Source organism: Phoca vitulina, unplaced genomic scaffold, assembly GCF_004348235.1.
Source record: "Phoca vitulina isolate PV1807 unplaced genomic scaffold, GSC_HSeal_1.0 scaffold78, whole genome shotgun sequence".
Classification (NCBI taxonomy): Eukaryota; Metazoa; Chordata; class Mammalia; order Carnivora; family Phocidae; genus Phoca; species Phoca vitulina.
In genome coordinates this window covers 5,496,683-5,510,563 of record NW_022589781.1, presented here as the reverse complement: position 1 = coordinate 5,510,563, position 13,881 = coordinate 5,496,683, and the positions used below count along the sequence as shown (strand labels likewise).

The 13,881-nt window shown below is 40.9% G+C and overlaps 1 protein-coding gene across 4 annotated transcripts in view; it reads right to left on the bottom strand.

Annotated features, from left to right (window-relative positions):
• LOC116625425 (protocadherin-15-like) overlaps positions 1-13,881 on the bottom strand; it is a 1,687,848-nt gene that overhangs the window by 920,478 nt on the left and 753,489 nt on the right. Inside the window, exon 1 of one of the 4 annotated variants that reach the window (XM_032393939.1) lies at positions 4,393-5,035. The exons of the other annotated variants lie outside the window; for them this stretch is intronic. The gene's annotated coding sequence lies outside the window, so the exon portion shown is untranslated. Of the gene's footprint in view, positions 1-4,392; positions 5,036-13,881 lie in introns of those variants that run through there. 4 annotated transcript variants of the gene reach the window in all.

The window sequence follows — 13,881 nt, the reverse complement described above, 5'->3', positions numbered from 1 at the left end:
ACACTGTCCTGCCCCTCTCCTTTCTCTGCCTCTACCCCTACTCATGGAGCATCTCTGGGCCCCTGTTCTGTATTTGCCGAGCTTTCACTCCCTGTCTCTAACTTCCTGTATCTCTCCTTTTGGGAGTTTCTCTACTTCTCTTGCTCTCCGCAGACAATCTCTGGGTCTCTCTGAGCCTGCACGTCTGTGAGCGTCTCTTTGTGACTTCTCCCCGTCTCTCAGACAGGGTCGTAAGGTTCTAAAGAAATAACAACCTCTCATCCCGTTTTAATGAACCTTCTCTGGATTCCAGTGGTGTGCTGCAAAGTTGAAGAAATCGGTCCCTTAAATGATAAAGCAAAAAGGAAAGTCACTGTCCTTGGATAAACAATTTGCATTTCCATAAGGATTCAGTGATGCTGAATCAGAAAAGGCTCATTCTGACACCTCCATGAAAATGACAGGGAGGGCATTCATTAGCTGGGCTCCCATTTGAATGATGCACTTCATCCCACACACCGCTATCCTCCCCGTCAGGAAACAGTGTTCACTTCTGTCTGAAACCCGCCCTTTCACTGGGCATTAGAATGAATGACTTTTCAAAAGTAATAGGGGCTACACATCTGCCATGGCCTGAGAATGAGAATGCGTACACTCTAAAAGCTGTAAAGACAGTTACACCTCCTGTCAATTTTTTACCCATCATGGTACACAATAAACAAGCTTTGGATTTTTCCATTTACCAGTGCAAAGGAAAGCAATGCTTTATCTTCTTTAGTTTCTCAAAATAATGACTGTCTCTGCCTTTTACATTTATAGCTTCAATAGCCATGATCTGATATTTAAGGTTGAGTGCAGCCTTTAAAGAACTTGTGAGATAAAAGGAGATTTATCCGTGATGGTGCTCAGGTAGAAACTCTTATTCACGAGAGTGGAAAGTATCTCGCTGCTATTGTTTGTAGATACACACACACGATCATCTTGAGAAGTAAATGCTAGAAGATTAGAACTAATTGTACTTTAGGTTATTAGCCATTTGTCAGTTTCTTATTCATTATCTTAGCTGATCCTTGCAAAAACTCCGATGGGCTGACTTTTACAGATGTGGTCACTGAGGCAAAAATGTTTAGGGAATATGCCAGGGCTTCCAAGGACAAGAACTGTCGTTGTACCAGAAGCAGAGGTTTCTAAGCTCCTTCAATAAATTAATAAATTGTGTGCACATGCATGTGTGTGTGCGTCCACCTTGCTTCATGGTGTGTGACCTATTTGCAGGCTGAAACCAAGTGCCTTGTATCTCCACAGTCCTGTAAATCTGGGACTTTGGTTTGTACATCACAGGTGGTGATTATACTTCAAGGTCAGGCTCTTCTGACCCACACTCAAAATCAGCACCTCACCCCTGCCTCCCGCTCACACGTGTGAGGGAGTAATGGCTGCATTGGGAATATCTGGGTAAATTCTCTGGTCTCGCCACCATCCCAGTCTAAGGGGCTCTAGGATGTGATTTAAATGAATGTTACACACAAAATCCATTTCTGAGGGCTCTGATCCTTTGGACTTCGTACAGAGATTCTATCCACAGGACATATTCTTGCCATACATTCCTTAACAGCAACTCTTTTTTCTCACTTGAAGTTGACTCTGAGTGCTAACAAGTCCCCACAGGTGCCCCAAATACATCCTCATACAACACAGGAGCATCTGAGCATAGAAGTTCAGAGAGGAGGTCCCAAGTGCCATCAGGAGTTTTGAATCACAAAGGGTGAGAAAAAAAAAAAAAAAAAGAAGAAAAAATACCTACATCCAAACAGAGTTCTAGCTGAGAGCAACAAAAACAGCTTTGAAAAGTCGCCCTGTCGAGTGACACTGGTTTTCAGCGTTATAACTGTAAGGTGTTCCCCATGAACACAGAGATCAGGACACATGAGTCAGAACACCAACCATCCCGCAAGTGAGGACAAACTCTTAAAAAAAAAAAAAAGTAGAAAGAGGAAAAAAAAAATCAAACAACAAAAAGAGTATGACCAAAACCTACTCATTAACATAGAGTCCAAGTAAATTAAACTTTCAGATGATGAACACGCTCACTCCACTTAGAAGCAGTGCAGTCCCCTTTGTGGAGATTATTATTTCTGCCATTCGGAATGTATTCTTAGGTTGGGGTTCAGGATAAAACTTAAAACCCTAAGTTCTTCTTCAGTGTGAAGGCTGCAATAAAAGGTAAACATATACGGGGGATTTCTGGGCCAGAGAAAAGTCGAGATAACTCGAGATAACATCTGGTTTACGAGAAGAGTTTTGTATTATTTTACACCATGTAAGTAGGAACAGAAGTCCCTATTGTCTGAAATTGTACCTGCAGTTACAACAATGGGGAGGACACTCATCTACCCTGAGACAAAAATTCACATTTAAAGAATTTTCTTTTTCCTTTTACTATGATTGTAAAGGTTCATTATTTATTCAGGGAGTCAAAGCCCACATGATCAAGTGATTACTGAAAGGAATCATTAATTACTCAACACACATTTGCTTGACACACATTTTGTGATCAAAGAGAGAGAGTTATTTCCCTTGACCAGAAAAAATAATTGCTGCCTTTTGCATTGAACTTCCAACTGAGGCTGGGTACCAAAAAATCTGGGGAATTTTTGCAAATGGCTTCAGTTTACATCTGTCCGTCTGCTGTTAAAGCTGGATGGTAAAAACAAAACAAAACAAACCACAACACACACTTTGCACAATTGAAACATGGGAAGGCTAAGGAAAAATACTGCAATGGGCATTTAACTTAAACTCTGAGTTCTTTTATGTTTAGAACTGTAATTACCAGTGTTCCTTTTAAAACTACTGTTTTAGATCAGACCTGTACTTATCAAATAATATTATTAATGGATTTAAATTTTAAAATCTCTTAGAAAATGGAAGGCTTTATTTAAACCTCTTTTTATAAAAAGTATTCAAAGTTCTACCCCCACGATATTCCCAAAGCCAGCTAACCGTAAGATAGCTCAGATCCCTTAACGGCTAACACTCAGGGGTCATTTCCGTGGTGAAGGGATGAGGATTCATGTGCCCTGCTCACCCCATCATTGCAGGAGTTGAAAGGGGAGGATGGCCCCACTCCGTGCAACTGGACACGCACGAGGGTGCACCTTTATTTCAGAGGAGAATGAGCCCACAGTCGAGGGGATCAAGTTTCTGAAATCTGAAGACTCACACGTAAAGATACATACACTGACTCACACTTAGCCAAGGCAGAAGGAAAGAAACTAATGGAAGAACCAATTTGCAGTGAACAGTAACTCCATGGGAGCGTATGCAAACAGCTTCCAAATTGTTGTGAAAATAACAGGAAACATTCTATGCTTCAGCATGTATCTCTTTTACAATGGTTTGCTTCTCTGACATTAAGCCACACCATAACTCTGCCCCTTAAGTATTCGGTTACTAGATTTGACAATCAGCTCTGTCGGTGAAAGCAAATGAGTTCAGACTTGGAGCCAGCCTGACGTGAGGCCGTCGTGTTACACCCTAGTGAACAGTGGCCCCCCAGCGCGTGTGTGCATGCCACGGCTCTGCCAAATGGGTGACCATCTGCACCTACTGGAGAGACCCATCAGAGCGCCTGGAAATTACTTCTTAGGCTCACCTTCCCTACAACATCCAGAGTGTGCTTGTAAAGTAAAGACCAAGCCACAAAGCAGGAAAACTGTTAGTACTACCTAGCCCTAATTCTGCATTTTGAGGAGAAAGTCTATCTGGATCCAAATTCTAAATGGTCAATGCTCCCGGGCACTTTCGTAAAGGAGCACAGATTCTAACACACTAACACATCTATAGTGAAAACATCAGGACCCTCCAGATCCCAACAAATCACAAAATAGAATGCAGTTCATTGTGGGGCAGAGTTAACCACTTACGCTTACCCATTAACTATAATCTCCAGCAACTGCGGCTCACAAAATGAAATGACACACAGGTGCATTCACTCACAAGAAAACAAACACCATGTCAACACTCTTGCCCCCCTCTACGTTTTGTCAGGGAGAGGGAAGCGGCGAAAGAAAGCGGTTGAGAATTCACAATTTTTCAAAACATGTCAAACAGCAAGGAGTCATAATTCAAAAGCATGTGACTTTCTAAATACTACATTAACATCTCAACAAAACTGTAAGCCCACATGCAGGGATCCGGAAGAACAAGAAGAACACACTGTGTTTCCTTTTCCACCAGATAATTACTTGTCCATCTTTACCACTCTATTCTTTGAACAAGCAGGACAGAAAGTGATAGCCTGACACAGACCCACGGCACTGGAACAAAGTCTTAACTTTCCCCGTACTTCACTGCTGCCTTACATTGGAAAGATTAAGAGAAGGGAGGGGGAAAAAAAAAGAAGAAACTTACTTGCCAGTTTGAAGTTTCCTCTTTAGCCCAGGTAAGATTCTGCAGCAAGTTTTCTTGCCAAGGCTGCGTCCTGCACATCCCTTTCAAAACAGCCAACGCTCATCCTCCAGGTCCGAGAAGATTCGCTCACACGTGACGCTTCTGGTTTCTGGGAGGAATCAGGATCCAGTCTTGTATCATCAAGAAGATGTTATCAGGGATTTTTTAAAAAGCCCCTCAACATGTTAAGCCAGGAGGCATACTCTCCCTCTCCGCGTTCTGAGATGCACGCCAACTGCCTTCTTATCACAAGCAGCTAACTCGGAGCTGCTAGCAGGGATCCGTCTGCCCTCTATCTGTCACTATGAGCTCGGCACCTTCACTCACTGGCACTGGAGCAATCCCAATCAGCTGGCCGGAAAGCTGGGTGCGCGAAATCCCGGGTGACCCGCCAGCCCGCTGCGCCAATTAGTAGCAGGTGCTGCAGCCCCGAAGACAAACTGATGCCCGCTGAGCATCGGTGTGGCGGCTTTATTGTCCTGTGTTCCCTCGGCCTGTCCGTGATTCTCCGCTCTCTTTTGTGTGGCTGTGTTTTCTGTTTTACCCCATCATCAGTACGAAGAAGTTTAGCAGCTTACACTCCGTGACCATATGAGCAACAAGTGGAAATAATCCCTGAAGCACCTTCCACCTCCCATCATCCGTTCTGCGCCCCACCCCCACTTTGTTTAAACCCACCCTCTTATATCAAGCTGTCCACATCTCCGCATCTCCTGGGCATAGAGAAACTTCACACTTTCTATAGGAGCTAAAAAGACATTTTTCAGGTTTTGAAAAGCACATATAAGTCACCTAAGGGTATTATGGAGAATCCTATTATAAGAAAAGTAACAATGTACTTCTTAAATACAAGATCCTCACAAGAAAGTTACATGTAAGCTGGTGGAAACACACACACACATACACACACACACACACACACACACACACACACGGTTATTCTGTTAATCAAGAGCACATTTTTTTTTTTTTTTTTTTTTAAGATTTGGCTTATTTATTTGAGAGGGAGAGAGTATGAGCACGGGAGTTGCAGTGGGAGAGTGAGAAGCAGGCTGCCTGCTCAGCAGGGAGCCCGACATGGGGCTGGATCCCAGGACCCTGAGATCATGACCTGAGCCGAAGGCAGACACTGAACCAACTGAGCCACCCAGGCGCCCCCAAGTGCACATTTCTTAAGGAACTTGCCATGCCTAGAACTTACTCACGCCCATACCGAAATTTGCCCACATGCTCATCTGAACCCCTGAGAACGAAGAATCTAAAAACGAAAGCTACCTCAGAACTTATTAGAGCAACGGTTTCAACAAACCAAGGGTTCTGAGGTTGGTTAAAAATGACAAGGTGAAGGGTGCCTGGGTGGCTCAGTTGGTTAAGCGACTGCCTTCAGCTCAGGTCATGATCCTGGAGTCCCGGGATCGAGTCCCACATCGGGCTCCCTGCTCAGCAGGGAGTCCGCTTCTCCCTCTGACCCTCCCCCCTTTCATGCTCTCTCTCTGTCTCATTCTTTCTCTCTCAAATAAATAAATAAAATCTTTTAAAAAAAAAAATGACAAGGTGAAGAGGACACAGACAGAATCCCTTATCCCATATTTTCCTCACGGACAAGGTGGATTATGTATCATTATCACTCAATCTATTTAAGAAAAAAGTATGTATCCCACAATGCCTCCAGAGTGTTGCCGTATTTGGATGAATATGTTCACAGAGGGTAACATCTCATTTAATGCAAAATTCACTTATCTTCCAAGTTCACTTTTCCAAAGGAGAGGAAAAAAATCTTGAACAGCGTGGAAACGATCCGAAGTTAGCCAAATGTGTCATGAATGTCAAGCAGAAAAATATGTATAATTAAATCACAGATGAATCATAGGTGAACCCCCGAGCCCTCGGGCAGAACCCAGTTGCTCTTAGTTTATTTACAACCCAAACAAATGGAATCATTTGCTTCCTTCAAGACACAGAAGATTGGGGGCCAGTGGGGAGGAAGTGTTAGGGACAGACGCATTTCACAGTTGTAAGAATTGATGTCGTGAAGGTTTAAATATTGATGCTTTGATAAAGACATCTTTATCCATAATGTTTAAAGGATTTTGGGTATATTTTGTTTGAGACTTTTTTATCATTTCACTGAAACATGACACTTGTGGGACAATCTATACATTGATATCGCTGGTTAAATAAAGCAGCTGCTGTTACAAAGATGTTTTTAGTAACATGAATGAGCAAATGTAATTTTCATGAATGGCAAAATCAGCCTCATTCCTGGTGAGGTTTAGTTATAAGTTTGATATACTGATATATAAGTTGATATATAAGTTTAGTTATATACTTTGCAAATACTTTCCAGTTATCAGAAAGATAACTAGAATACAGAAAAGTTCATCTCTTCCTCACCTCCTGTGAGGAATTAGATTATTATGAATTAAAGTCTTATGGGCAGCAACAGCTGATTTTCCTTTCTTTTTAAAGCACTGTATTTAGGCTTTCAGAAAAGTATATATTTTTTAACAAGATGTAAGAAATGCAGTATATAGTGCGGGATGAGTTTGGGTGAATTTTAGGGAGCCAATTTAAAAACACAATAAAGAAAAGGGAAAAGTCAAAGAAAACGCCACTATCTTGAGACAGTGGGGGAAAATATGGTGTCAACATTTCTACATCTCTCTCTCTCTCTTTTCTCTCTCACACATATTTCATTTGTTTTCTTTTTTTAGAGATTTTATGTATTTATTTATTTATTTATTTGAGAGAGAGAGAGAGAGAGCTTGAGTGCTACGGTGGAGGGAGAGGGAGAGAATCCCAAGCAGGCTCCCTGCTCAGCGTGGAGCCCAATGTGGGGCTCTATCTCATGACCTTGAGATCATGACCTGAGCCGAAACCAAGAGTCTGATGCTTAATCAACTAAGCCACCCAGTGCCCCTCACACACATACTTTATACTTTAAAATCAAATTGAATCCTGCTCTACACACATTTTAACCTCTTTTTTTTCTTTTAACAAAATGTCATGGACATTCCTTTTGTCAATAAATCTAGACCTAAGGCATCATTACTGATCTTTCTTTTTCTTTTTTAAAGATTTTATTTATTAGAGAGAGAGAGTATGAGAGAGAGAGCATGAGAGGGGGGAGGGTCAGAGGGAGAAGCAGACTCCCCACCAATCAGGGAGCCCGATGTGGGACTCAATCCCGGGACTCCAGGATTATGACCTGAGCCGAAGGCAGTCACTTAACCGACTGAGCCACCCAGGTGCCCCTGATCTTTCAATATATATGCATATACACAGATAAAATTTATTTCACCAAATACTTATGTTTTAACATTTAGTTTCTAATTCTGATATATTTGTCAAACTATCTTTTATTCTACTCTATTAGCATGACATTCTAGGAGTGGAAACGGTTGGTCAAAGGGAGTTGGTCATTCAGTATTATCACGTGAACTCTTACGGATGACACTTGATCGGTTCTGCATGTGTCTGAGCATCCCTAGTGCTCTTTGTTCCATGAAGGCTGGGTCTGTTTAATTGAGGTCTGTACGCCTACTGCCTCTAGCCACATGTCTCACATGTAAAGTTACACCTAAAACTCCAACACACCAATAGGCATGTCCAATATGCCCTCAAAGTGAATGGATTTAAACACTGTAAAATACTCCTTTTTAGTAAACACTATGAGGCTTCCCTTCCTTAGCAATATGGAGAGGAGTGGTGCAGCTTGTGGTGGACAGAGAATGGGGACACAGAATTCTGAAGGACCAGAAGCAACAGTGGAGGATACGCAGAGACCAGACCGAGCTCTCAAATCAGAAAACACAAGCATCTATGGAAATCAGGCCTGTGTGAGAGATACACATGGAAACAGGAACCACTATGGACCAGGCTCCTATGAAGTAGGAGAATTGAAAAAGAATGAAGAAAACACTTTTGCTTCAGATACACATATTCTCACAGTCTGACTGTGATTTAGGGTGAACTCCAGGATCGGAACACAGTAACGGGAATCCATAACTAATTCCAAAGGGGGGATTCCAGCGAAGTGGACTGAGTGGCGGGTGCCATCAAGAAAGAAGATGCATCAGAGAGGCTGGGGGCTGTGACGAGCTAGGAGCTGGACCTGGATGTGGCTTCCAACCCTGACTCTTCGGGCTGGCTAGTAACTGGGTCATGTAACTCTCAGTCATCCTCCTCACACGGGGGGCAAAAAATCAGGGCATTTCCAAAGCTGTTTAACTATGTTGCTAACGAGCCTGCTATTTGATAAACACATCACGCCTCTTCATGGTTTCGTGGGTATGTCTACAATTTGGGGGACATATCAGCATCACATGCAAGAGTGCTGAGGCTGGGATGCAAATGTTTGAGATCTGATGGTCTTCTGACCTTGAACTAATTCCTTAACCTCTCTGAGACTGATTTCTAATCTGGATATTAGAGGATTAATACCTATACCTCACGGGCTAATTAAGAGATTTAAATGGGATATACTTTGCAAATACTTATAATTTAATGGAATATTGCACACATATGATAATTTTTATGTATTAGTATTATCATTTTAACACAAAGTTTGGTATGATTAGCTTATAGGTGCAGACAAGAGAGTGTCAACACATGTGGGGAATTCCAGATAAAGCAATCCCTAAATCCAATTTTTTTTTAAGACCTTATTTATTTGAGAGAGAGGGAGAGAAAGAGCACACAAGCCGGGGCGGGGGGAGTGGCAGGCAGGGGGAGAAGCAGACTCCCCACTGAGCAGGAAGCCCAACATGGGACTTAATCCCAGGACCCGGAGATCATGACCTGAGCTGAAGGCAGATGCTTAACCAACTGAGCCACCCAGGTGTTCCAAAGTCTAGTTCTTTAAGGAACAACAGCCAATCACACATACATGAAACTTACTTTATTAAAGAAGAAATTATATTATATGCTTGGGAAAGACTTTAAATATTGAAAACATTTTTAACATTTAAAAACATTTAAACACTGAAGATGAGGATTTCATTTATTTTAGAACATGAACAAAATGTTATCTACACAGTTAAAAATGATTTGTTAAAGTCAGTCAACCGGGGCGCCTGGGTGGCTCAGTCAGTTAAGCATCAGCCTTTGGCTCAGGTCATGATCCTGGGGTCCTAGGATCGAGCCCCGCATCGGGCTCCCTGCTCAGCAGGGAGTCTGCTTCTCTCTCTCCCTCTGTCCCTGCTTCTGCTCTCTCACTGTCAAATGAATAAATAAAATTTAAAAAAAAATAAAAATTAAGTCAGTCAACAATGAAGACGTGGATATGCAAATTATATTATGTAACCTAAAGGAGATTTAGGCAACCTTTAAAGTTCTAATCATGAAATCTATGAAAAATGTAGCAAAATAAAATAGGTGGTCAAACTTTAAAACTGAAGAAAAATAGTATGCATCCTCTCTTAGAAACTACCGTGTGTACACATACACACATAAAATGGTGGATAGAAATATGGTGGTTATGCTCACAGAGAAACCACAGTAGATCCCCCCCCCACAAATATTTCCTTTAATGAATGTTTACTTCTTACATTCCTTTTTAGCACCTCTTATTCTCACTCACCTCCTCTTGCACAGATAACTGCTTGAATATATATAACATGCATTTTTGTCTGTAATTGTGCAAAATGTGTATTTTTGTGTTATTCTAAAAACTCACAAAATTAATGATATTAGCATTTGGGGAGAAATTTTTTCATAAAAATGGATGCTGCACATTTTATAGAGCAATGGGTTACACAGGATGCTCCATATGTGTATGGATGTGTATGCATGCCAAAAAGCAGCTACATTCTACATACAGCTGTGAAGATTACCATAAACTTTTGTATTCATGCCAGTTCGTCTGTGCACTGGGATTTAATGAACGATAACAAGCAAATAGCTGGTCAAGGATACAAGTTTTATTTTCTGTATCTAATTTTTTTCTTTGGAATTTTAACTTAACAGTGGGTTTATATTATACCTTATATTATATTATCCTTGTATTATACCTACAAATGGCAGGTTTATATTATATTATAATGCAAAGCTACTTCTCCTCTTATCAAGAGATTTGAAATGTTGCTCACTCCATTCACTAGCTCTGGCAAATTTGTATACTAACTAAATAGAACGTTTTGTTGGGGCTTTAGACTACAGTTTGCTGGTAGGAAGCATTTCAGAGTATCTAATTAAAGTTACGCAAACCAATACTAATTCATACGCTATTCTCAAATATATCTCATTGAGAAAGCAAGACATAAGAGGATTTTTGTCTATCCTTCCAGAATGAGGACTGAGTCCTGGAGTCAATAGGAGATTCAAAGTAAAGAGAAGCAGAGAAGGCCTCTTCTTCTTCTTTTTTTAACCCAGATTAAAGCTTTAGTGAACAAAAGCTTCAGCAGCATTATCAAAATAGCCTTGCTCATTACAAGCTGTGTCTCACCAAGTTGCCTGGAATCAAGCCATTCTAGGCTTGTTAATGTCCGTGGTCATTCAGAGTTGGGATTCAAAGCTAGTGGGTACAACAACCACACAATAAACCCTCGACCAGGGACCTGGGGGCTGGGCGTCATCTAGACACACACCAGTAAGCCTTTGTCATGATTCGTGTTGTACAACTTTATTTTTTATTTTGACACCCTTTTATTGTCAGGATTCAAGGTAGCTCTAGTTAACAAAGGTTTTTGTTTTGTTTTTTCTCAGCAATGCTTTTCTTCTTTTTTTTCCCCCTTCCTCCCTCCCTCTCTCCTCCCTCCCTCCCTTCATCCTTCCTTCCTTCCTCCCTTCTCCTCCCCCTTTCCTTCGTTCCTTCCTTCCTTCCTTCCTTCGTTCCTTCCTTCCTTCCACCAGGACTTGCCTCTTCTATAGTTTCAGGGATAAGAACAGCATAATCTCCAGTTAATACTTAGCTGTGCTGAATTTCCAACAGGCGGATTATTATTTTAGAAGAGCAATTTGGGGATATAATACAGTAGTTCAAGGACAATGCTGAAAGCCATAATTAATTTCATAAACATAGTTAGTGTGTACATACACATTGTGACTAAAATATGTGAAGATGCTGGAACTGTTCACACCATTTTTTTACAACTTAATTCTTAAAGAGCATTGAATTTAGAATGGGGCATTCATCTCCATGTACATCTGATGGGCTTCTAAATATAAGAATTAATTTTAAGTTTGGACAAAATTATAAGGTCAAATCATTTGACTATTGCATATAACCTAAAATCTTTTGAAACCACAAAAATAAAACTAAAAAGAAGTATAGATAATAATTACTAAAAATATTTTCTCAAATGCCAACTGCTTACTTTTTAACTATTTTGTTTTTGCCTTAAGGATACTTTTCTTTTCCCTAAAGAGAGAAGCATAGATATAACAAAATTTATTGCTTTAGATAGAAAAAAAAACCACCACCAACAACAACTGTATTACTCATGCTGCCCCTTTTCAGTTATAAGTCTTCCATGCTAGATCTGTTAGTATTGCATTGTTGTGTGACAACTTACCACAAATGTAGCTTAAAACTACACACATGTCTCATCTCAGACTTTGTAGGGGTCACGGGGTCCAGGCCAGGTTCCCACACAAAGCTGTAATCAAGGTATTGGCTGGGCTCAACTACGAAAACCATCTGTTTACAAGCTCATTCAGGTTATTTGCCGACTTCATTTGGTTATGACGGTATGACCGAGAGTCCTGGTTTGACCTCTCCCTGACTGCTGGGAGGTGGTTGCATTCAGGGGCTAGAGGACGTCTCTTATTTCTTCTGCCCCATGACTGTCTTGTTAGCTTACAGCAGGGCTGTTGGTTTCCTCTAGGCTAGCAGGAGAAGCTCTCTATGTGTACTAGCAAGAAAAAGCCTGATATTTCTCCTGTGGTATCACAGGATGGACAGCCGGTAAGCTTTGCCATATTCCACTGGTTATAAGTAAGGTACAAGTTCTCCCGCATTCAAGGAGAAGGGATGCTGCTTAATAGCAGGTGCAGAGACCATGGGGCCATCCTAGAATGCTGCCTACCACACTGGGTTGACTCCTACTGCACTTACACACTGCATCTATTTAGGCATAAATATAGGCAATATTTTGGGGCACCTGAGTGGCTCAATCGGTGAAGCATCTGCCTTTGGCTCAGGTCATGATCCTGGGGTCCTGGGATCGAGCTCCGCATCGGGCTCCCTGCTCAGCGGGGAGTCTGCTTCTCCTTCTCCCTCTGCCTGTCGCTTCCCCTGCTTGTGTTATCTCTCTCTCTCTCTCTCTGAGAAATAAATGAAAAATCTTAGAAAAAATAAATTGAAGACTCTTAACCATCAAAGCTTACTTTCAATATTTTTAAAAACATCATAGGACTTCAGGGGCGCCTGGGTGGCTCAGTTGGTTAAGCGACTGCCTTCGGCTCAGGTCATGATCCTGGAGTCCCGGGATCGAGTCCCACATCAGGCTCCCTGCTCAGCAGGGAGTCTGCTTCTCCCTCTGACCCTCCTCCCTCTCACGCTCTCTGTCTCTCATTCTCTCTCTCGCAAATAAATAAAATCTTAAAAAAATAAAAAAAAATAAAAAATAAAAACATCATAGGACTTCAAATATGTAAAAGTATATGTTATTTTATCAGAAAAAAACAATACGATAAACTCCTACTGAAATCCAAGCACTTTGATACTTAAATAGTTCAAATATTTAAGACCAGAGTTGTTGAGGAAAATATTTCCAAAAAATAAACAGAAAAATTTAAAAGAATCTCATTGTAACCTAAGCTACGGGCAGGAGAGGGACTTAGGGACCACATATTGTATGGTAGGTAGTACCTACTATGAATTATACTTTTATATAATTTCCTGAGGACTCAGGAACTTTATTTTTATTTTTTTAGTAGTAGGTAAAAATAAAACTTCAGTTAGCTTTGTTTTGTTTCCCCACCTTCCATAGAAAATCCGAGGATTAGCAAGGTATCCTCTTAGATTCCTTGAACCTAAAGCCTATTACTAAACACAGACTCTGTGTGTGTGTGTGTGTGTGTGTGAGAGAGAGAGAGAGAGAGAGAGAGACACATAAACACACATGAAGCCGTTCAGTGGGTACCGATGGAATTATTTTGGTCATTTAAAGTGTTCCTTGTTGTACTTTAGGTGAAAGGGGAAAGAGTTTTACAAATCACCTTCATCACTCTGCTACCCTGGGACTTAGGAAGAAATCCTCAGCACCATGTTTTGCTGACTTTAATGATGGTCTCAGTTATCTATAATTCTAAAGTTATAATTTAAATTCATACACATTTTATTGTTCTTCAGGAGCCCCAGTCTCAGCAAATATTAGTTCTTCCTTCCTTTCTTTTTTCTTTCTTTTCTTTTCTTTTTTCTTTCTTTTCTTTTTTCTTTCTTTCTTTCTTTTTTCTTTCTTCTTTCTTTCTTTCTTTCTTTCTTTCTTTCTTTCTTTCTTTCTTTCT